General features: G+C 40.1%; 1 protein-coding gene across 3 annotated transcripts in view; it reads right to left on the reverse strand.

Annotated features, from left to right (window-relative positions):
* LOC117205587 (dopamine receptor 2) overlaps positions 1-23,729 on the reverse strand; it is an 80,626-nt gene extending 56,897 nt beyond the window's left edge. For all 3 annotated transcript variants that reach the window (XR_004487258.1, XM_033444152.1, XM_033444153.1), the window contains exons 1-2: positions 23,625-23,729; positions 21,576-22,207 (exon numbers count right to left, since the gene is read on the reverse strand). The gene's annotated coding sequence lies outside the window, so the exon portion shown is untranslated. The remainder of the gene's footprint in view (positions 1-21,575; positions 22,208-23,624) is intronic.

A 23,729-nucleotide genomic window follows, 5' to 3' on the forward strand; every position in this document is an offset into this window, starting at 1 on the left:
TATCCGATTTCTCCTGGCAGAAATTGGTTGTCTCCATGCTCGGTCACGTTTATTCTTTGAATCGTTCCACGTTATTTTTCGTTATTTTTGTGTTAAATCACGCGTGAGCCAGAGAATACTGGTCAATGAGCGTGACATATGACCATTATTTTAATTGTGTCACACGCCTGAATGAGACACTGTCGAGGAACCTTTGCTTGTCACGTTCTAAACGTTTAAAGCTTTTCGCCTCGCTGATTTAAGGTCTCGATACATCGAATATCGTTACATGCGTGAGCGTAATTCAGGAAAGGAGGAGAAAAGTTCAAGCGACAATTGAAACGTGTGATCTTAGTGAAAATCAATGGGATGACATTTTTTGAGAGAAGCGAGCGAAACGAAGATACTTGAAAATTAAGTTATATATTGAAGTTGTTCTTTCTCAAGTCTTTGGCTCTTTACTTTCTCAACTTCCTGCAAAATTAATGAACCGAGCTTGGGGTAGACTTCCTTGGGGTAGACCTTGCATAAGAAATTACCCGATCATCGATACGCGTATTAACAGCCTGAAACTCCAGGACATTCTCAAAGTGCAGTCGTTTTTGTTCACGGAAATAGAACGGGGTTTTAGGAATTTATGAACTACGAAAATTGGTCGATTTCGGATTACGTATTTGGAATTGCATGTACATTACTATTCATTAGTATTCGGAAGCTTTAGTCGATTTGTAGCAACAGTACACGAGTATGACAGTAGAGTATACGAGTTAATGAGAAAGTTACGATGGAAAATAATATCTGGCATCTTCTTTTGGACCGAAGAAATAATAAATTTCATGACTTTAGAAAAACCTTTCTTACGTATCTAATTTATATTTTAGACGTTAAATAATCTGGAGATGAAGAACAGTTCGTAACTCATTTCATTCCTGCGCGTGTTAATATCTTATTGTACGTCTGTTGGTCTCTTAAAATCAAGTTTATCGGCTGGTATAAAATAAAATAACAGTGCAGAACTTAATCAACAGATTGCGGATATTTGCGTAAACTAACATTTTCGTTAACATAATTAAAAAGGTGGAATCCAACCAGAGATTTGTTTCACTCATTAGATATTATGACACGTACTTTACTTTCGAAACTTAATGTATTTTTGCGTATCATGTACATTTTCGCATCTCCAAATTTTTCATAAACGCAGCCTTTCAACGATTACCAATCGTTATCTATCGACGGTACCTCTTGTCATTTTATAATTAAAACAGATCATCTTAGAAATAAGCAACCGTCCTTACTTATGAACGGGAGTGTACGTGTCGTTTGCGTCATAGTTTAGTCGCAAACGTAGTGCGTTCAGTGGAATCGAAACACGAAGATCTATCTACCGATGGTGCCCGTACCAATTCTGTGAATCTTGATGTTGCATAGAATTCGCGGTATACGTCCTTCGTGGCGCACCACGTTCATCGATAGCATATGAAACGAGTTATCCGACGCCAACATCGTCGTCTATCTAAACGACAGCCTTTTCGCATAATGCGAGCAAGAGATGTCTGCAGAGACTGTAGCACAAATACGATTAGATAACGAGGATAAAATCTGAAATTCGACTAGGAAAGGCCAAAAATATGGCACACAGAGAATCGTATACGTAAAATTCGGAATCGTGCTGACGAACAGCGTTTCTTGCAGAGTATCGGCAAAATCCGCTAATTAAAATAGTCATTACCGATTGGTTCTGACATGTGCAAAAATTCGAGACGAGATATTTCCAGCGATATTACTGATGGAGCATCGTAGATGGACTGTGGGAAATATTCTCGCGAAATGGTACGAGTACGGTAAACGATAAACGATAGAACTATCTTCGTTCAACGACAGGGGCAACTTATATTAATTTGAAACTTTTGTTTATTCGTATATATTGGCTCACAAAACTACTCGAACACCTGTAAGTACTTTCTATTAATTGTATTATCGGTATTATAGGAAACAGTATGAAATTTCATTAGCATTGTAGTGAGACTCGACTATCATAATTACATTATAATAAATCTGAATATATATATAGAAATTACAAGATATTTAGTACAAGTGTATATTTCGTGATATATTCTGTGAAAATCTCATTGAGAAATTCTGAAAATTGTCAATTACAGCCCAAATTGCACGATCAGTGTTTCGTTGAAACACATTTGCCTTTCCCATTTTTCTCGAAACTCAATTTCGAAGTCCATTGACCCGATAACTAACAATTTTCAATAATTTTTCAGTCGTATACACGTAGCTCATAAAACTATCTTCGACAAGCTATTTTTTTATCTTTTTGTTTTCCGCGTTTTATTCACTAAAAAAAGGTGGTACTTTGTACGTAAAATGTCACTTTCTCGTTTCAGATAGCTTAATTCTGTCACTTTTTTTTAAACATAAAAATACCCTCGACATGCATTGACGTATGCAATATTTTTTATTAATATTCCATTCTTTTTTTTAAATCGAACAGCCAAAATCGGCGAATCAAAATCATATCGATGGTGCAACTATACCTATAAGCGTTGTACTGATCCGTGAGAATCAATTTATTTATTAATTTATGAATTGGACAATTTTTTTGATAATTAAATAGTATGCTTTTTGTGATAAAGAATGAAATCTATTTACTGAGTAGTTGTTCCGGGATAAATTTCTAAAAAATATTCGTATCTTCGCGCGTTCAAAACACGCCTTTAAAAATACATAATCTTTAACACACTGGTAGTTCAAGTCTCATTCGATTTAATAGATTTGTCATAAAACGTGATCATATGTGCGTGTAAATGCTTCAAATTCAGCTACATATGTATATTAAATCGACCTGCCGAAATTACTTAGAGTTGATTAAAACACGTGTTCAGGACAGCATGAGAAATTGGTGGAAACGTGAATCAATGGCTGACGACCTTCTCTAATTGAACGACGTTGCTTGAAACAAGGTATTCTTGCCTCTTTCTCAATAGATCAAAGATAGTGGCGTGGTCAATAGAACGTTTCGCCTCGTCGAGATAAATTGGAACCTGGGAAGAAGATCGCTCGTAATTTGTAGCCAGAGAAGTATTGTTTCCCCGCGAGAGATTCATCCAAAGTATAAAAAAAGTTTACACTTCAAACTTACAATCCTATCGACTCTCCTTTATATCCGTTCTTTCTCTTTTCATCGCTGTTTATTCGTCCATCTGTTTTATACGACAGCTTTTCAGCCTGATAAGTTAGGGGACGCTGAGAACCAACATGTGTAATTGTCGATACGTTACGTTCATCTCGTAAATCGTGTGAATAGATGTTACGAATTCTTGTATCATTATCTTGTAATGAACGTAAACTCGTTAATTGTTTCCTCGTAAGTTTACATCAATCGTTACATTTTATATAAAGATGCGCTAATAATTATTGCACGTCTATATAATTGAGATGGGGAGTTTCTAGAAATTCTCGATCGAGAGAGGGTTGTTAAGTTTCAAAGTTCGAAGTTGGATCTTGCCTTAAGTTCTGTTTAAAAGTACGTCGAGGAAAACTCGAGAACGTCCCAAAAGGATTGGCCGCCCGGTGGCTGTTTCCACTGTATATCTATAGCTTGTATTTGTCTTCCACTTTGCTCGAGGATGAAGTTCCACGAAGAAGGAGATGCATCTATGATGCCTATACCAAAATCATGGAAATAGCGGGAAACGCCGTGCTGGCTATAGAAGCAAAAGGAGAATTGAATTGGAATACGTTCTCGAGAAATTCTCCGGGAAACGAAATCAGTCGGAGTAGGAACGCAATCGTCGCGCTGAGAAAGCGGATTCACGAGAGGGATGAAGTCGAATGCGCGGTCTGCGATGGTCGTTTAATCGATATGGAACCACACCAGTCGAAGAAGCTCGAATAAATTAGGGAAAGAAGCGTTGATCGTCGAAGCGTGAATCGGATAACTGGAATGGTAAAAGGCGCGGTCAAAGGCAGTTCCTCGAAGACGCCACTGCTCTTTCGCAAAAAGTGTCACGAATAATTTGTAACAATTACTGCGGCAACTATGAATCCAAACGCGTCGTTCCGTTCCAGCTTTCGTGCGCTTTCAGCTGATTTTGGAAAGAAGCCAGCGTGTTCCCCGACGTCTTACTATGAATGTAACTAGCAGCGAGTTGAAATCTACTAAGAAAATCTTCCTTTTTCCTCGGCCAGCGTCTTACTCCGTCTAGTAATGACGGAGAATTAAACAGATAGCACGGCGGTAAGTGTTTCGTATTACATTCGTGCGCGTCGAAAATATCGATTCGGACGATTCTACCGATATTATTTTTGTCCGTCGTGCCGCGCGAAATCGTTAATTCCTAATCCGAAATACGTTTCGGCGAGTTAGGAGGACGTTTCGAACACTCGAGCAGAAATACTTCTCGCGGAATTTCGTGCAAGCTAAAATTTTATGCTGCCTCGTGATACTGCAGCGGTACTTTATATAGAACGTCGCTGTCGATCGTACACGATCCTTTCTGAAAGAGATTCAGTCGAAGAAATGTCTGAAGAGTGGCACGTTGTAAATGTACCAGAGTCCAGAGTAATAAAATAGGATGAAAGAAATAGGATCGATGAGAGAGTAACCCATAGAACTTGTCGAGATCTGAGACTTTTGTTCCTTTGTCGGATACCAAAAGCGAGTTTTATAAAAGGAATCGTCTTCGCTCGATGCGAAGCAAAGAGGAATCGATTGGCTCGCGAGATTCTAAGCAAACAATTACACGATCAGGTCGCTAACGAGTTTCTCAAAATATCACCTGTTGCGTTTCGCGGCCTTCCGAAGACAGCGGCTCGCGAAACGAAGAAAAATTTGCCGACCTCGAGATTAGATAAAGCGCGCTAGTAAAAAAAAAACCACGTGAAAATTTACGCTGGCGAATTTATCGATAATCGATGTCGCCATAGATGCTACGAGAAACGAGAAAATCCGTGTCGTCTATTTTTATTTCCGGCCCTTTAATTGAATTGCCGCGCCGCGCCCCGTGCATCCAAGCTTATTCCGGAATCGTATCTCACGACCGTATCGTGACGCCTTCGTGAAAACACGGATGAACCACTGCTGTGAACTTTTAATAGGCAACATCTTTTTACGACGATGGTGGTATCTCCGAGTACCTGGAACGGGTCTAATCGTTTCGAAAATTGAACCGTATTTCGCTTCGGACAGCAGATAGAGGTGGAAGTTGATTAAAGCTTGAAATATACAGTGCAATTCATAAGTGCACTACCGACCACGAGTATTTGGGCACTTGGAAATTATCGCAAGTAAGAGAGAGCCTCGTCAACTCTGTCTGCTACTTTGAAATATCTTCGTAATTTCAAACATATGAACGTATTTCGCAATGAAAGTGAATAATATGATGAACAAAGACAAATATCTGACGGATAGTAAGTTTTAAGGTAAGCGTATCATACTGTTTATTTTGAATAAAGCTTCGGTATTTCGTGTAAATTAGAAACTTTACATCAGCTTGTATTCTTTCCATTAGTATTTTATGCGTCACCTTTCTTTTTTCTTTGTTATATAGAATATTAAGTTAAACGATACACGATCATATCGTTGTGCTGTCACCTACGTTCGTCCAATTTTGAAGCAAACGTAATAACTGTCTCAAGATTTTTGAGCAAGGATGTGGGTCGTTGTTTCTATCCTTAGAATTGACAACTTTACCGAACAATTCCAGCACAAAATATTGGGTACTCCGTCTAAAAATACAAAATTGTTTTATATTTACACCGCCACTCGCGAAGAAATCGTTTCTACTAGCTGAAATCATTCTAATTTTCTAACTATATCACGTTTTATCAAAAATGAACAAACACCACATGCTTCCGAACAACAGCGTGGCTCACGTGTCGATAAGGCCGTATTGAAAATTGGCTTTTACCGCTGGAAAAATTAAAAGGTTCGAAAGGGTGGCTCGTAAACGTAGGTCACACGATGCCCACTCGAAAATACTGTTCGTTTAACCTTTTACAGAGTGAAAACCAGTATGATCAGGCGGAACGCTCACGTGCGACGATATCTTCCACGATTATAAATCTCAATCGCCATTGCCTTCGAGAGATAATGCGGTCCAACCGCGGGGATTCTGGCGCCGCCGCGCCGGTACGAATGTTCATGCCTAACCAAACGTATGATGCAGCCACCCGATCAGATTTCGGGATAATTTTAATTAAAACGTAATTGTCTATGCGGAAGCTTAAACCTGAATGAGCCCAACACAACAGTTATACACGGGCCAGCAACTATTTCCATTTACGAACATATCCCGCAATCCCTGCGGAATATCGGGGTGAACGTGCAAAATCGTAGCCACGTTGTACCGCAATGTGTTTCTTCGATGCAAATATTGTACGACGCCGCTCGACGCTATTGCAACGACGGAAAGAATCGATCGATCGAAACCTGCCGATACGACATTTCCACCTTTGTCATGGCACTGTTGTCCGGATAATCCATATTCATTCGCGCTAACAAGCTGACAGGACGTTGTATATATCTAAAACATTCGCTTCGATAAAGTCTCGGTAGTAGGTAGCAAAGTACGCTCGGTAGAAATAGATAAGTGTAAGAGGTAATATAGATAGCGTAGAAAATGGTAGCTGTCGTTGGAAGAACGTCCCTCATCGATCAACCTCGGCCCTTCCTCCGATCTTGATACCAGTGACAAGTTAAAGAATCGACGGAGAAAAATCTGAACACTTGAGAAAGAACTTTTCAAAAGCGGGTAGTCGTCTGGATCGTTATCGGTATAGTGACTGCTAAAAGCATTTGTTTGTATAGATTTTTATTTATTATAACACGTTACATTGGTATTACGATACACAGGTTATTCGGATACATCAGCCTTACTTTCGGCAACTATAATTGAAATATTCCAAGTAGCACGCTAATTAATTAGGTCTAAGTATATTAAATTTCGTATCGCGTAGTAGTGATTTTCCATGTTTGAAAAAATTCATATCTAGAATAAAAATGAGATGCAGAAGCTGATAAAGAAAAAACGCTTCATCGGAAAATAAGGATATGTGCAGATATTCCTTGTATGTTTGTATATTTGGCCACTGTATATGTAGTGAGTGGTGCATTACGCAGATGTAAAGTAGATACAAAATGACAGCTACATGGTTGCATGAACGTGGTTTTAATTAGGTCGTCCTTTAATCAGAAACTTGTGTAATCAAAAAAATTAAAAATTAATAGATACAAATCGATATTAGTTAATTTTAGTCCTTGTAAATGTATTTTCATTTATTAGAATATTTACAGGGAAATGAGGTAAACCCCATGAATCATTATGAAGTAATTAAATATACCCTTAAACAATTATTATTATTTGGTTTGTAATCTTCGCTTGAAAACTTCATTGTCGTAGTAAAATATATAATATTCGCTGCTTTAATTAATTTCGATAGTAGCATTGGATTTTCAGTTATACGTGCTATATTTCTTCTGCTATAATCTATCATGTTTCATAAGTGGTTATTTTATCGAATCCTGTTAACGATTCCATAACGAATCGTTATCTTGTACAAATGTAATCGAATACAACATTCCACCCGATTAATTATTTCACTAACAATATTCACCATCGTTTCTTATTGCCATACTTACTAAACTGTTATCGTTTACAATAAATTTCGACAAATTAGTAGTTTCCATTATCGTCGTATCCATTGCAATCGACCAATTATCCTTCTGTCAAATTAACGAAATCGAATTGCTCCTTTGCCACAATTCTACCAATTTTTTGCTTCTTATAATATTCCGCACGGGTCGAAACGGAACGAACAAAAAGTGATCCGAGAAGTGACCCGAATCGGCGGCCACATCTGTTTCGTGCCCTGTGGGCGAATGAAATCTCGATGGAGGGGATTGAAAAGAATCGGGTTAACAACCAGACACACAATATCGTAGTTGCTTTTCTTCCCCGACATGTACAAGTTGTTGACGTACGTGTTATTTACGGTCGGTCCTTTAGCGCGCAGCTAGCTGGCTATTTGCAGACGATCGTCGTTTAGTAGTGATTATCGTTGGCATCTACCCTTGGACGCTCGATATCGTTGCTGCAAGCGACGAAGAAGGCCTTCGTTGAACTTGATCCTTACGGATGAACGAGATTCATCGTGATCGATACGCGGCAAATGGTCAGAAAAACTCGATACCTTAGCGCGACTAGCATTTTTCCACGCGTCGAAAAATTTCTCTTTCGTCCATCGTGCTAGAGGACGCCGCTTCCTAACAGGAAATACGATTTGTTTGCATCGAATGTCCTCGGATAAGAGTCATTAATCTTCTAAGAATATCCAGTATTTGCGATCTCGCAGTATCTTGCTCGCATGATCTTTACCATTTCCTTACTTTTTTTCTGCTTCTCCCCTCGCACTCTGTGTTTTATACTTGGCACAAGGTTGAGGATGTTTTACTTAAAATAGAGGTAAAAAAATAATAGAATGTTACTTTAGAAATATTTTCGTTTTGTTTTCATTGTAGAAATAACGTAGTGAATGTTATAACTTTGTTAGTATTTTAGTTAACTCTTTGGAATAAAAAAGCAAATAATTTGGATTTTAATATTCATTTGAATTTTAAATATCCTCTTTTGCATACATTCGCGCCGTGAACAATATGGACGCGAATTATTTTACAACATTTACTCCGAATTGCTCTAATTCCAATTAACCTTGAATAATGTGTCTGAGCTTACGTGTATGACACACTGCGAAGAAATCGGTATTTCTGGCACGCGCTAGTACGATAGAATCAGAAATTATTCGAGATGTCATTTTGGTAAACATTTATGCAAATACAAAATACCAAACAAAGTAAAAAATTCATTTACCTGATAACTAAACGACATAATAGAATAATTTTTACAAAATTCACTTGCTTGTTCAAGTAAAATAACGCGTAACCGTCACAAGATAATATCTAATCAAATAATATCGTACATTATTCAAATAATCATTTCTCAAATATTTTATTCAGATAATACCCAAACATGACATTTAAATATACCTTACGATACCATTTTCTTCTGATATCCAATAAAATTTATTTCAAACAAAGATTTCGTATGTTTTACTTCCTCTCTGTAGAAAGTTTGAGCAGTAAATTTACTCGTAGGTATAAAACTATATATTTCTCGTAATCCACGGCCGAATTTTTACGTCGAGAATCCTATTCGATCCATTCGCGACCATAGTGAAAACTATATTCGCGGAAATCGCCTAACTCCACTGATCTCCATGAAAATTACGAGCTTGGAACTGAGGATAATTGAAAGATCCTGCTGGAATTACTCGCTCCGTAGTCAATCCCGTTTTTGATCTACTGTTTCGGCTTAGTCCTTCGCCGTGTAACTCGCGTATTTCCTTTTCTGCTTTCGGCCAAACCCGACCATAAATCCTTCCTGGGCCAAACAAGAAGCTCTAGTCCGCGATTTTGTCGCGTATGCGAACGATATACGAGCCCCGATAAATCCTTTTAGCCGTGTGCTCCAACCTATTATCGGCGCGTCGAAGAAATCCACGTTGGTATCTCGAGGATTCTCCTATCGCTTTAGCCGACGCCATTGAAGCGTCACGCCGTCAGCCAAATTATATAAATCATGGTCTTTTAGATACTGTTATTGTCTGTCAGTATTTATTACTTCAAACAATTAAGTTGTGTGATAAATAGAACGCGGATTTTTATGCATTTCACGGAGATTTGAGGATGCAAAAATTCACAGAATGTATAAGCACATATAACAATAATAATAAACTAGTTCTTAGTTGTCTTGGCATACAGTACATACACTAATTTTATAGCGAAACTTTATAGGCTTTTTTATTGGGATAAAAGTGTCTTTTATGTGAATGTTTTATGAATGTTTCTTAGACTCGTAAATAATTTTTTTTGACAAATTTTTTACTATACAAATACATTTTTTTTGGTCGTGTACGCTACGATTCTAAAATGCGATTTTTGACTTGTAGATATCGGATGCTCGGACACCGTTTCGTCTTTGTCTTCAATTAGACTTTAATCTATTATAGCTTATCCTTCGTCCGTTTGCGATCGGCAATGAGCATCCTGGAAGGCGTAGCTCGCCGTACGTCGCGAGTTAAAACTTTGGTTTACGACCGGCTCGCCCTCACCAAGTTACCAACACTCCAGCCATCCCTTTTCGTTTCCTACGAGAAGGTAACGAACGGTCAGCGTTCAGCGATTGAAGCGTTTTCGTTTGTCTCGAAAAATCCATGCCCTTCGATCCCTTAAACTTACATGAAAGGTAAGTTGAACCAATACGGTGGCGATGAAGTCTATCGACTACGAAGAAATATTGCGACTAAGTCTCGGACTTAAAGCTCGGTTCGCTTCACGACGCAAGCCTCTTAGGCGAATCTTTAGAGTCCGCTCGGAGAGAGCAAACTTTGAAACCTGTAGTCTAATATCAATAAGAAGATGGGAAGCTGCCCAACTCGAAGGCATATCGGCACGATTTCTAGATCATAAAGTCAATGCAGACTCGCTCGGACATTATCCACGGAAAAAAAAATCTCTGACAAGAACTCCCCGTAATCGTTGTGGACATCCTCGAGAGATTGATAATCCGCTTATTGTAGCCGATGGGGGAGACGACTCGTGTCGACGCTTTTTACTAACGGTGGCCTCCTGCCGGGGTGAACAACACATAGGATTACGCGTCGGAAATGGCGTAATCTCAGCGGTAAAAACAGGGGTGACACGGGTCATCGTAAAAATATATTAGAACAGCGATTATCCATATTAATGGGAGAATAACTTAGTCTGGCAAATTGATAATGACGTTGGTGATGGGATGTTAGTGACGGGATCAAGTTCAATATGCACTTGTAAATCTGAATCGAATCCTAATGAACAAGCTTCATTTCGTAGGGTTGGGATATTACTCGGAACGTGTAATGGTTCGTTCGTTGCATCTAATTGAGAAATATTCGACGATCTTCGCAAATTGTTTTTGAACCTAAGAATGAGGATCGACGGATTATCGAAGGGGAAACAATTTATACGTAATTGGAGTTCATATAATAGAAGTTCAATCTCTGCTGCTTCCTATTATTTTTTCGTTTAGAGATGCTCGCATCCAAATAAGCGAATTCGACTCGCAAAAGCTCAATCAATCGAACAAGAACTAAAATTTCATTTCGATAAGTGGAGTTCGGGTAAATGGAGTTCGACTTGCAAGTTTCGGAAATCTACTTACAAGCACTTCGACGTTGGAATGAATCGAAACTTTTACGAGTATGTACGCGTAATCGAGTCATAAGAACGATAAAGGCACCTTGTTTTATTTTATTTTATCGTTTACATTTACAACTATTTAGAAACAATGTTTGACGTAGGATATTTTATATTTACAAAATCACAATAGCGGTTTTCGATGATAACCAAGAAGAATGACCTTAAGGGAATGAAGAATTTCTGTTAATATGCTCATAACGTCTCGAATCTATTCGACCAACATATTCCATTCTACTTGAGAGTATTTTTTTCAGTTTTCAAAATACTCATAAAAGCGACTTAGATCTTAGTACTGCTTCGTTTTATCGAAATACTCACAGAGTATTCTAATCCTAGTTCTAATCTAGCAGCTACGTGCCACGTACTTGAGCTCATCGTTAAATGACGCGTCTGATGGATTATTTGCTCGACGGACAAACGAAAGCCGGGGCCCTAAGATAAATCGGAACGCTACGTCTGACCAGTGCCGGCCTATTTCTACTGTGAGTACTTGGTGTACCGCTGTTCGGTTCAGTTGAATAACTCATGGGCCATTAGCGGTTAGAGATGAAAAATTGTATCAGAGATGCTCCCGTGGAATTGGTAGTAATGGCAAACACATGGACGAGCTGGTATATACGCGTGTCGCAATGCAGCAACCATCAGTAATTACAGAATGTATTATTTAACAATGTAGATTTATTACGCGATCGATTCACTCTTGATTAAAAGCGTTTTGTTTATACTTTTAGCCATTTATTTTTAACATTTTGTGTTTAGTATTTAAAATAGCGTGATATAAAATAGCATGGAAAATACGTGTACGGAGAAAAACCCGAGACATTGGTTTGTCGACGATCTTGCAGCACGTCGGGGCTGCGAGGCCAAGATCTCGGTGACCGAGGTAAACAGGTCTCCATTAGAGATGTAAGATCGCACGCACACCAATTGCTGGCGTTAACCATGAAGCGTGTACGCAATTACTTACACGTTAGAAGCCGCGCTTTTTATAAACGACCTTTCTTCCCCTCGCTCGGCGCACAGAGGTCGTGTGGAAGCCGTGGCCGACGTTGGAAAAAATATTCGCCCAGGTAATGAAGTAGGTGTACGCTCGTCACGCAAGTCGCGTACCTTCGCGCCAGCAAACCGTGCCAAAGTATCGGTTTATGAGAAGATTTATCGAGGCTTTTCTCACCACTCGCTGCTAACCTAACGAATTTACACATTTTTTTCTCGAATTCATCAAGCATCCCTAGCTCTTGCTACACTTGTTTACACGTTTGTAAGCTATCGTGCGGATTTCACCACGCGTAGGATTAAAATAATCGATTCTAGATCTTTAACCCTTTAACGCCCTTAAGTCGTTATTTAAAAGTGTTCTATTTTGTTATTTTAAAATCCACGATGCTGATATTAAACTGACCTATAACTTATTTGCCATTTCAACGTATGTTCCATGCTATTATTGGATTTTATTAAACGAAAAAGCTAAATGCAGTCAGTTTTTATAGTTGATCGATAGAAGTAATTAATGTCGTAGTGAACCGACAAGAGCATAAACCTGTAAAACATAATCGGTCGTTGCATTTCAGGGTAAAAAAGAAAAAAAGAGAAAAAAGAAAAGACACATGATGACGACATGGAATATTCGTTTTAGAGAGAATGCTCGTTTAATTTAAACGTCTACTCGTCAGAATTGAAGCGGAAGAACGCTATTGAAAGAAGTTAGTTAAATTACGTATCAATCAGATTTTGGTAGAGTTATGAGCGATAATGTAGTATTCTTCCAACTAAATAAGTCGATCCAACTATAAATTATACGACACGCGTCAACAATTGTGATTCGCCATTGTAGTAACCGAAATGCGTTCGAAATTAAGGAAAATCATCGAAAGAAATGCTTTTCTAAACACATTGACATCAAAGGCGCCATGTTTCTATCTAAATTTCTGGACAAATATTTGAAAAGGGATCTCAATCCATGTATCGTCCTTTAGGAACGATAAAACGTACGTATCGGCGACGCGTAGTCGTAGGGAGAAGAAAAAAGAAAAGGGAAAGTGTTCGGAAAATGTTGGCGTAGAGACCTAATTCCTATTCTGGCTGCGTGTCAACCAGAGAGATCTTATCGGAATTCTCCCATAGGATACGGATAAAAGCGGGAAAAAATACAAGCGAGGAGAAAGTGAGATACCGAGTCAGAAATTCGACTGCATTTGCATGCAAAAGTTTCTCGTGAGCTGTCACGCGCTGTCATACGATGATATATATTTCCTCCCCTGTGTGTGTCATTCCGGATAAATTAGAAAAGGGTTGCTTCGTTTCTATCGTGTTACACGTTACGCGTTATTAATATGTTAATCGCGTGTAACACGTTTCAGGAAAAAATAGCAGCAGCCAGATGACCAGAAAATAAAAAAGAAAACAAGGTGTAGGAAGAATCAGTGGGTGGATGTCTACGAGAAGTTCCGAATGTGTTTTATATGATCTCGAACAATTTCTAGGGTAAAACGTGCGATAAAACTGGACGTATACGTGCTTTTATCTGGATCGCAACGAGAAGGGGTTGAACTCAATGCATTTATTCATCGCGGCGAGATCGATACGCAAAATGGTTAAACGTGTGTTATCGATGCGTATGGGACACTATAAAACAGGCGCGGGGTCAGTGCCGCTTGTTTACCCTTAACCGTGCGTATAGCCAAGGAATTTATTGCGACGTTTATGTCTCCCCTCGTACATCAGATTTTAACTGCGTTTTCTTAGAAGCCTCAAGGGTTTCTGTCTGCCCCGTGTTTATCGGCTTATCTAGACATGTTTGCTCCCTCGCCATATTCCATAAAACGTGCTTTTTGTTTTTCTCTTCTCTTTAATATTTCCCCGTACGATCACCTCTTCTCTAGCCGATTCTATGTTGTAACGTTGAACCATCGATCGCTATCCGTTGAACAAATACGATTAATGGTCGATGCTGTTCTTGGCACGGCCAGATCGTTAATCTCAGATAGAATAGAGAGGCCAAAGCCCGCGATCTCGTGCCGTCGAAAGACTTCCATGGGCGATTATGATGGCGTTGGAAACTGGTAAAGTTATTGCTTTCCCTCCACCGTTTCTTGAAAACGACGTTCGTCGACCATTCGTCGATCGTTTCTAAGTCTAGCGTAACCGATATCTCGAAGAGAAATAGCGAGAAAAGACACTGGGATCGTGCTGCGAGCGAGATAGTTCCGCTGCAAACGATAAAGGGTTTCAAAATGGTTTCGTTAAGAGCCACGTGTTTTCCTGTATCCGCGTTGATCTCTCGATGTACGCTCCCATGGAATTTTCATGAGGATCGAGAACGGATTCAATCAACTAAACGTGCTCCCTCGGAGCTCGATTTTATCCATCGAACATCTTTTCTCTGTCCGTTTCCTCTTCCCGTATTGCCACCAGACGGAATAATTTATTTGACGAGTTTTCGGCCATCGAATCGATCCACGGTTCAGACGCAACTTGGAAAAGGCGCCATACTATTCAATTGGCCAAAAGAATAGCCGAAAGAATGGTGCGGGTAAGCCGAAAGAAATCCCTCCGTTGTCGAGTTTTCCTCGAACGATACGTCGAAAGGAATCCCGAGATTAATTTAGCCGAGAAAACTTATAAAACACATGGACTTATGAAACCGTTTCCGTTCAAAGCTTCCAACGTGTGTACTTTGTCCCGTTGTTCCGTGATACGAGCCAGCTTGTGTAAGCCCTGTTTCACCGCTCATGTTAAAAGCTGCCCGTTCTGCGAACACGATCCACGCGAACCCTCTTGCTTTCACATTGTCGAATTATTCGTTATAAACATTTTACGTGAAGCAAACTGGAACCAGAATTTTTCTCCCTGCAGTGCGCTATACAGTTAATACACACAGCGAAACACTTTTCAAAACATATAAAAGGAGTAGCGATGGGACTAAGTTTCATATGTATTTATAAATCTGAACCAAATCGATGGTTCGTTTCATAGGGTTCGAACAGTACTCACGACGTGTATCTAATGGTTCGTTCATTCGTTAAACTTGCAAAGTACATATTCGGCCTCCACAAGCTGTTTTTGAACCTCAGAATCAGTATAGGAATGTACTTTGATATTAGAATAAATCGAAATTCTTAGAAATACATGTAGATATTAATGGAGTTATGAGAATCAGAAAAGTACTATATATCCTATAAATTGTACAATAGTTTATCGTTTGTACTTACAACTATGTAGTAAACTAAATTATATTAACGGATCTCTCTTTGACAACCAATTAAAATGACCTTAATAGAATGGAGAATTTTCGCTAAGTTGCTCATTCAGTTTCAAATCTATTCGACCAATATTCGATTCTACGAAGTGCTCACAGTGCTCACAGAATACTTGAAAGTCTTGTTCCTTTTTCTCTTTTAATTTTTATGATATTAACAGAGAATTTTAACGTAGTCGGCTAATGTTAAAATCTACTTGCGACGTACTTGAGCCCATCGCTAGTAACGACGGTTCTTTGTGTCCTTTCGTCGAAATGTCCGCGTAAATATTTCATAAAAACGCGCTTAGTAAATGCGTTTAGTAAAAATGTACGATAATGTAACTCTGAGGAGGCAAATTTTCAAACTCGCAACTAAAGAATACTTAGAACGTCTAACCCATGGAAAAAGGTACTTTGAAAAGTTTCAATGCGCTACAGGACTTGGCTTAAGCGTCTTTTCAAGGTAAGAGGAGATATTACAACGTTCTCTGCGTAATCCGACCGGCATAAAATTTCATGGTACCGCGATACGCGTTAGAAGAACCCGCGCTAAACTGCGCGTTCATTACTATGAATCCGTGTTATAGTAACAGAGCTGGCTAAGAATCAACGATTACTGGCTGTTAAGGGAACTGTTGAGGACAACGAGGGATCTACGAGCTGCTCAATTACGGCCGGTGCCAATTGAAAGATTGCCGGCTGATTGGTCAGCCGTTCCATGTAAACCGGAAGTCATGCAGTGTCAGTGGCCAGCCATCGGTTCGTCGTCGAGTGCCTTTTCTCTCGCCGCTGTACTGGTGGCCAGCTTCCGTTTCCGTTTCGATTTAGGCGAACGATTTAAAGTCGATCTCCGCATGCTGCAACTGTTGGGAAACTGTTGAATGAAGCACGCTTGGTTTTTCTCTCGACTAATGAAATACGATTCCCGATAAAGGGAATAACAGAATCGATCCAACGCAACGTTTGGTAACTTCGTTGGATATAGGGTGTCTGATACATCATAGTACATAGAATCGACAAGGTGAAAAAATAAATTGAAGAAATAAATCGAAAGTGTAGATGATATAAAATGGCGTTTTGTTTTCACACGACGCTTCCTTTCCAGGAAAATTAGGCGTTGCGAATTTATAAATTTATCGAGTACACACGAACTCGATAAATAAACGACTGAACAGGGCTGAACAATGCGTAGTCGAAAGGTTATCATACGTGTGAAGTTTGTAACACGATTTTTTTTTTTATTTTAAACCATGTTCGAGAACGTTGAATTCGAAAATTCGTCGAGAATGCATTCCATTTTCGTGAGAACGTGGCCCTGACCGAAGAAAATATTATTTTATATCTTTTACTTATTTTCACATACCGAATAACATCCTGCCAATTGTTCATTCGTATTCAGCCAGGAATTAAGTTCATCTCTTTCATCTTTTTCAAACACGACTTTCTTAAAAACGAACCATCGTATGGAAACATTCTATTCTATATTTCCAATTCCCTCCTCTCCTCTTGCCGATCATAACATGATTATTGCGACACCCTGTAGTCCTCTGTTTATCACGTGTGCATTTTATCGAGTTCCCATACATTCTGCTTGTTTCTTCGATAGCAAAACGACAGTGAAAGGAAGGATAGGAAAAACGAGGGAGTAAAAGCACAAGTGGCTGCAGTTCCCCTCGTGTCAGTGGAGATAGGAATTTCAAGTTGCGCACCGGAGAATCGTCCGTAAATCTGAACACGTTCCTGCGACCCGATTTTAAAGGGCGCTTATTCCAGAGATGATTATTGAAAGAACTCTCGAGGCAAAGTCAGTGAAACCTGGATTTTATTCAACTTTGCCCGAGCCTGATTTTGCGATGTTTCATGGAACGGAGGCAGATTGAATGTCGAATTTGTATATCTTTTCGATGCTTTTTATTACCCCAAATAGGAGAGTCTTTGATGAAAGAGCGAGATCGGTGAAAAAGCGTGTACAGTAAAGAGATAGGGTGGTATAGGGGCAAGGGAAATCCTGCTCTCTATAACTCACCGCCATTCGTTGCCATATGATCGTATTAGTACAGTAGCTTGGAAAAGTATTCGAACATTTAGCACAGAATTCTTGCTGGTATACACTACGTGCATCGTATAGAACTTTTTGAAATTTCCTTATCACTGCAACGAGACAAGGCTGTTCGCGATTATGATAGTATAATTTGGAAGCAACCCGAAAATGTACGTAAAAATTACATGTACATACTTGATAGAAGATTAGTATACAGCATGGATAGTAGTTTTAAACATACACCGAGTTCTAAAGATAGTTACATTAATATGGTGGATAATTAGCTATTGAAATATTTGATCTTCTCAAAGTATGTGTTTCAAACAGGTATCTTGTAATTTCTATATACATTTTCAAATTTGTTTGGAATTTTATCAATACAAATACCGTAATCATGACTCGTGATGCAATGCTTATGAGATTTCAAAATGTTGTGTAGAATATACGCGTAAAAAATGTATATGAGCGCGCGAATGCCTTCGTTAGCCATAACATACGCATCATATCTCAATTTTGGATAAGAACAATATTGCGATCGATTAGGCGTTTCCTTGATAACCCTTCATATCAGACCAGCAAGTATATACGTTTCCAGATTTGTTTCAAAATTATCTCGTGTAATACATATTCATGAAAATATTCTCTACTAGTGTTCGAATATTTTCGTACGACACTGTATATGTGACACTTCCGGCCAAAACGCGTACTTATTTTCATGATTGTATTAACTCTAGCAGAAATAATCAATCAGACCCGCATTCCTTTGCCTAGCCATGCCGTCATCTCTGCAAATACAGCCGCGTGAGGGAAATCGTACCGTTTAGTGTCAGACACGCCGTGCGCTCGATTCGGAACTTTGCTCCTCTGTAATTTTTCACGATGCTCGAAAAATTGTTTCGAACGGAAGTTGCACGGATTAACAGAAGCTCGGGAATTATATGGAAATATAACCGCAGTTTTAACTTTGGGAAGTTTGTAGCTGCAATTTCAGGGAAACGACACAAAGGGAACGAAGAGGGAATACGTGATTTATTTCGTTGACGCGCGTTTCCAATTTCACGGCGAACGATGTATTCGAGCTTATCGTTTCCAAGGATGATTCCAAAGTTAATTTAAAATTTTCTCTGCTTTCAATTTCGGTCTTACGTTTCTCATGCTGCACGCACAAATTATCCCCCGCTGTCTTATGCTAATGCGGCCGAGGAATAAACTCTCGAAACGGGATCCTTAGGAATATTAAACGGAAGATTAGAACGATAAATCAACCGAGTCATTGGGAAGTGAACGTTCTCCCGTCTCGAGAGCGCAAACCAGAATGAATCATACGATTTCGTTAATTGACAGTCACGCCAAACTGGTAACTGACTGGAGAGCTGAAATTATTACGACGCTACTCGTCGTCGGATTCGCGAGATGATCCTCGTTAATTCACCTGACGCGAGATGAATTATTTGGACGAGAAGTCAGGATTTTTATCCGCGCTCCATCCCGCGCCGTCATATTTCATCGTTTCTCGACACCCGCAGGAAGTAGAAGGGTGGCGAATCAAGTAACCCAAGAACACTGGTTACGCAGTCGCACCGGCATGTTTATTAACAGCAATTATCCTCAATTACGCGTAGTTAATTGAAAGTGCCATTACGATCTGGTTGCTCCCAGCGAAATTGGTACATTGTATTAAAAACATTCTCTTAAATATTCCTTTGAGAAAGCAACGAAAGAGTACAGGGTGAACCATAAATACATGTCTATATTTCAGGGGGTGAATTTACACGTTAAAATAAGTCAAAAGCGTCTTATGGACATATGAATGGAATTGATATATTTGGCCGACGAAGAATTTCCGTCGCGAATATCTCATACGGGTATATGAATCTTCATAGAGGATGAAAAAAAAGCGAAACGCGTCAATGTTGATTATTAACAGTTCGAAAAACGGCCGCCTGGATAGCATAAATCTACGGTGACTCAAATTTTGGTTCTCCCTCGGTGGCGTGTTTGCTCCATGCAACGAGCTGCGTGTATGTAGTACGCTTTATCGGGCGTCGAATGAGCCACAGGACCTTGTAAACTCGGGATCTCCGGCACTACGAGGCATCGGGACCGGCTAATCTCGCTGTTTGCCAGCCAGAAAATTTCACCATCCCAGAGATGAGCGGAAATTTTGCTATGAATTTGCAGGTTCTACGGATACATTTGCACTGTGAGAACTGTTTCAACATTTACGTTATATGAGTACGTATATATAATATACGAGTAGAATCTCGTTTATAAGCATCAGGACATTAGGCTTCATATGAGATATGTTAATTATGATTTAGCATTAAAAATGTATAAAAATACGCTGCACAAAAGGAAGTCACTGTTACGAACGATTTTATCGTATCGGACAAACAAACCGAACTAAAGGATTTTATAAAGTCGAAAAATTGATATGATATATTCGTACGATTTTATAATAAAAATTGGCTTTGAAACTGTCGCTAAAAAAATGAAGATTGTATTAAAGGAATACATTTGCAATACTTGCGAGAGAAACACGATGCATTAAGAATTATACGTATTAGTTGCCACAGACTCGTAATATAAACCTTGTTGAGAAAATTTTGTACGAATCAGAAGCGACATTCGGAGAAGTTTAATAAACAAGAGTTAAATAAGGAAAAATACGATAGAAAGATTAATAATACGACTGCCAGAGTTGATTAACTGAGTGTTTCACGAGAGAGGATCAACGAAAGGCAGCACACGGAAAATTTCGCGTATCGAACGTCGTCATATGTCACGAAATTATTAATATTTATTTCCTATAAAAAGTTGAGAGTATGTATCTTCCCTGCTTGGTACTAGAAATGGTAGAAACCTTGACGACAAAGAAGTGATTAATCTTCAAATTGTTAATTCCGAATTCTTCGCCATTTTATTACATTGTCATCGAGATAAAATAATGATCCAGAAACATAGTGGATATAAATGAGAAGAAATTTTAACGTACTACAGATAAGCATGAGATTTTTATAACATCGAATATATGAATTCTTTATGTATCTTAAGATTCCATAATCTTTACCTATGTTTTCGTAAGATTTCAAGCAAGATAAGGATTTTAAAAAATTTCAATAATTCCCAACTATTTCTCGGGTTGATCTTACATTTTGCAAGAGGTCTAATATTTAGAAACGGTGGTGAATATTTACAGCAAATTCCGTTGAGAAATTATTGTTGAATGGACGTTTGTGCACGAGATTCCCTTAACCCGATTGGCGCTACGCCCACGATATTAGACTGATCCAAGCTAATGGAACCACGAAAACGATTTTCCCTATCGCTTCGTTATCAACGCTATCGTCGCAAAAAATCTGGAACGTCACCCTCAAGAGCACTCGTCGGTATGAAGCGTAAAAGATAGCATTCCTCTGTTTGGAGCGGCGAGCTTCTCCTCTCTCACGTGATTCACAGGCTTCGCGTTTCCTATCGGTTCCCCAATTCTTGGATAAAAGCCCCTGTCTCCTTTGCATAATGCAGTACAGGACCGAGACCACCGATAAAGATAGAATTATGCAAAGAAATAAAGTTGTTTATCCAATATAATCTAGCCCGGAGATAATACATCGCGATCGAACAGAGAACATGTCATTTAGCGTTAAATCGTGTTTCGCTAATCAACACGGTGTGATCTATGTAGTTTAACTCCGTATGATTTTCTACCCTTTCAATGGCGTGGAATAGGGTGCGAATTCTCATTGAAATTCATCGGCAAGGGTTTCGACCAAAGCGAAACGAGCCATCGTTGGGGAAAAATGTCGTCGCGCCGCAAAGGGTTAACGGCACGCGAATAATTCAGAGACTCCCTTGAACGATTCGCGTGAACCTCTGATCGAGGATAATCACGCAACGACAACGATCCGCGACGCACGAGAACGTGCAATAAATGTTATCGCAAAGTATCGGAAACCGAAAGTGAGAGAGCGTAAAGGAGAGAACCGGCTGAGAAAAAAAGATATTCTTACCTGACGTTAGAATCCCATGCACGCGTTTACAGCTTCGCTCAGCGTACAGAGCCTTCCGTGTGGTAGCCAGCAGCCGTTACTTCTGCCACACGGATTTATCGTTCCTTAGGGTCCAATTAAGAGACTCACAATTAAACCCGAAAATAATTCAGTCCAGGCTAATCGGTCCTCCCATCCGTGGATACGTTCAATTTGGAACAGTTTACTTAGCACAGAGAAAACGCTAGCACTGCAGTCACCGTAAATGGATGATCCTTAATTAACACGTGAAACCGGCTGCATACATCCGCGTTCCGGTTTACTCTTCTCCCATGGTCGATCATTCACCAGAATAACGCGATAAACGAGAAACTGAATCAGCGTCTTGATTCGGCGATTAAATACACCATGTATAAACCCGTATAAGCCCCGTAAGGGATCGTTCCTCGGAGAGACAAGCGGAAAGAGCTTCACCACGAACAGAACGAAGCTTCTTTCTCTTCCGTGATATCGATCGTAGCCAATCGATGCCTCCACGTTCGAAACAGTTTCGTGCTTCTCCCTCGATATTTTCCTTGTTCAGCGTCTCGTGCGTTTTCCCTTCCTCTTCCCGACCGGTTCGTTGAACGATGCGTCGCGAACGTTTGTCCCCCCTTTAACAAACGTCGAATATTATGGAACGTGCGTGTTCGATCGGACGAACAACGAAACGACGAGCAGGGGATGGAAGGTGAAAAGGACGATTCTCTTTCATGGGAGGTGGGGGCGGGAATAAGAATGCGTTCTCGATATAAAGGCGCGCCAGGGACTTGTTTCGAACGGAAACGAACGAGGGACGGAAGGAAATGTCCGGATTATCCGTCGACAAGATTCAGCTGGAAAATTCAGAGCGCGCGCGTCTGTTTCGGGTCTCGATCGGTCGCGCGCGCGACTCGCACGAGCAACGCTCCTACGCGTCGTTCCACGCCGGCAATCTTCGAAAGATAATTGACGTAAAGCTCGGGGAGAGGCAATTTTAGCCGCGTACAGGGGATTCCTTCGGGTAAATAGGATCCCACGAAAGGATGGCGGCGACGTTTACCCTTTTCAAGCTTAAGAAAGCTGATTCTCCGGGCGGTCGTTCCACAAAGCCCAGGTCCCGGCTTGGGAATCGAGGAAACAGAGTTTCTCGTTAACGAAGTTTAGCTATTTTGACGGCAAGCGGCGATACCGGTCGGTTTCGAATTGATCTGTTTTTTCTTTCTTTTAGTTTCTTTCGAACGCATCGTAGGCGGGTTAATTGGATGGCTAGCAAGAGTTTCCTCCTTCTCCCCCTCTCCCCCCTCCCCCTCCCCCTCTCCTCCCCGAATTTCCGAACGATTCGTTTCATCAACTTATACCAGATCTATGTTCAATTCGATCCGGCGTTTACCTCTTCGATAGAAACTCCACCGGAAGAATCTTCGATCCATTTATTGGCTTCGCCTCTGAACAAATCCTCCGACCCTCTTCGCAAGCGGAACGCCTCGTATAACGAGAAAACAACGGAATTTCGCGGGCAAGTGGAAAACTTTTAATTAATCGAGGTTCGATCGCCGTTTACCGATAGATCGACCGGAATACAAGATACGTGTCCCTGTGTAAAACGAGCCTCGAGTTCTCGTTAAAATCGCCGGGGACAGCTATCAGACACCGTTGTACACTGACAGAAACTTTAATTCCTTCAAAGACCGAAGTATAAGTAGCTAACGAACCGCCAACCGCCGGTGACTCGTTAACGATTAATACTTAATGAACAGCCGTGGTCGTGTCCTCGAGTAACGTACCCTCGTCGACTCGAAACTCGCACGCGCGCGGGCTAATTTCCACCAATCTACCGGAAGAGTAAATTTACGTCTCGACAAACCGATTAACTACGATTCCAACAGATCGTCGTATGCAATTTGCAAGACGATGTTGATAACGGTCTATTTGTTTGCAATTAACGAAGTGGCACTAACATTCACAACGGGCTCGTAACGAAAGGGTCGATCCGTTGGATGGCTAATTAACTTCGAAGGTTGCTCACTTCGTATCGGAGAAGTTGCAAACCTGATAGCTTCCTTCCAGAAACACTTCTCCGGTAAGTCTTCCTACTTGCAACTTCCTCTGGAACAAAGGCATCTATCGCGCTTCAGCAGAAACGAGTGTCTTTCG

This window comes from Bombus bifarius, unplaced genomic scaffold (assembly GCF_011952205.1).
Source record: "Bombus bifarius isolate JDL3187 unplaced genomic scaffold, Bbif_JDL3187 scf7180000007992, whole genome shotgun sequence".
NCBI lineage: Eukaryota > Metazoa > Arthropoda > Insecta > Hymenoptera > Apidae > Bombus > Bombus bifarius.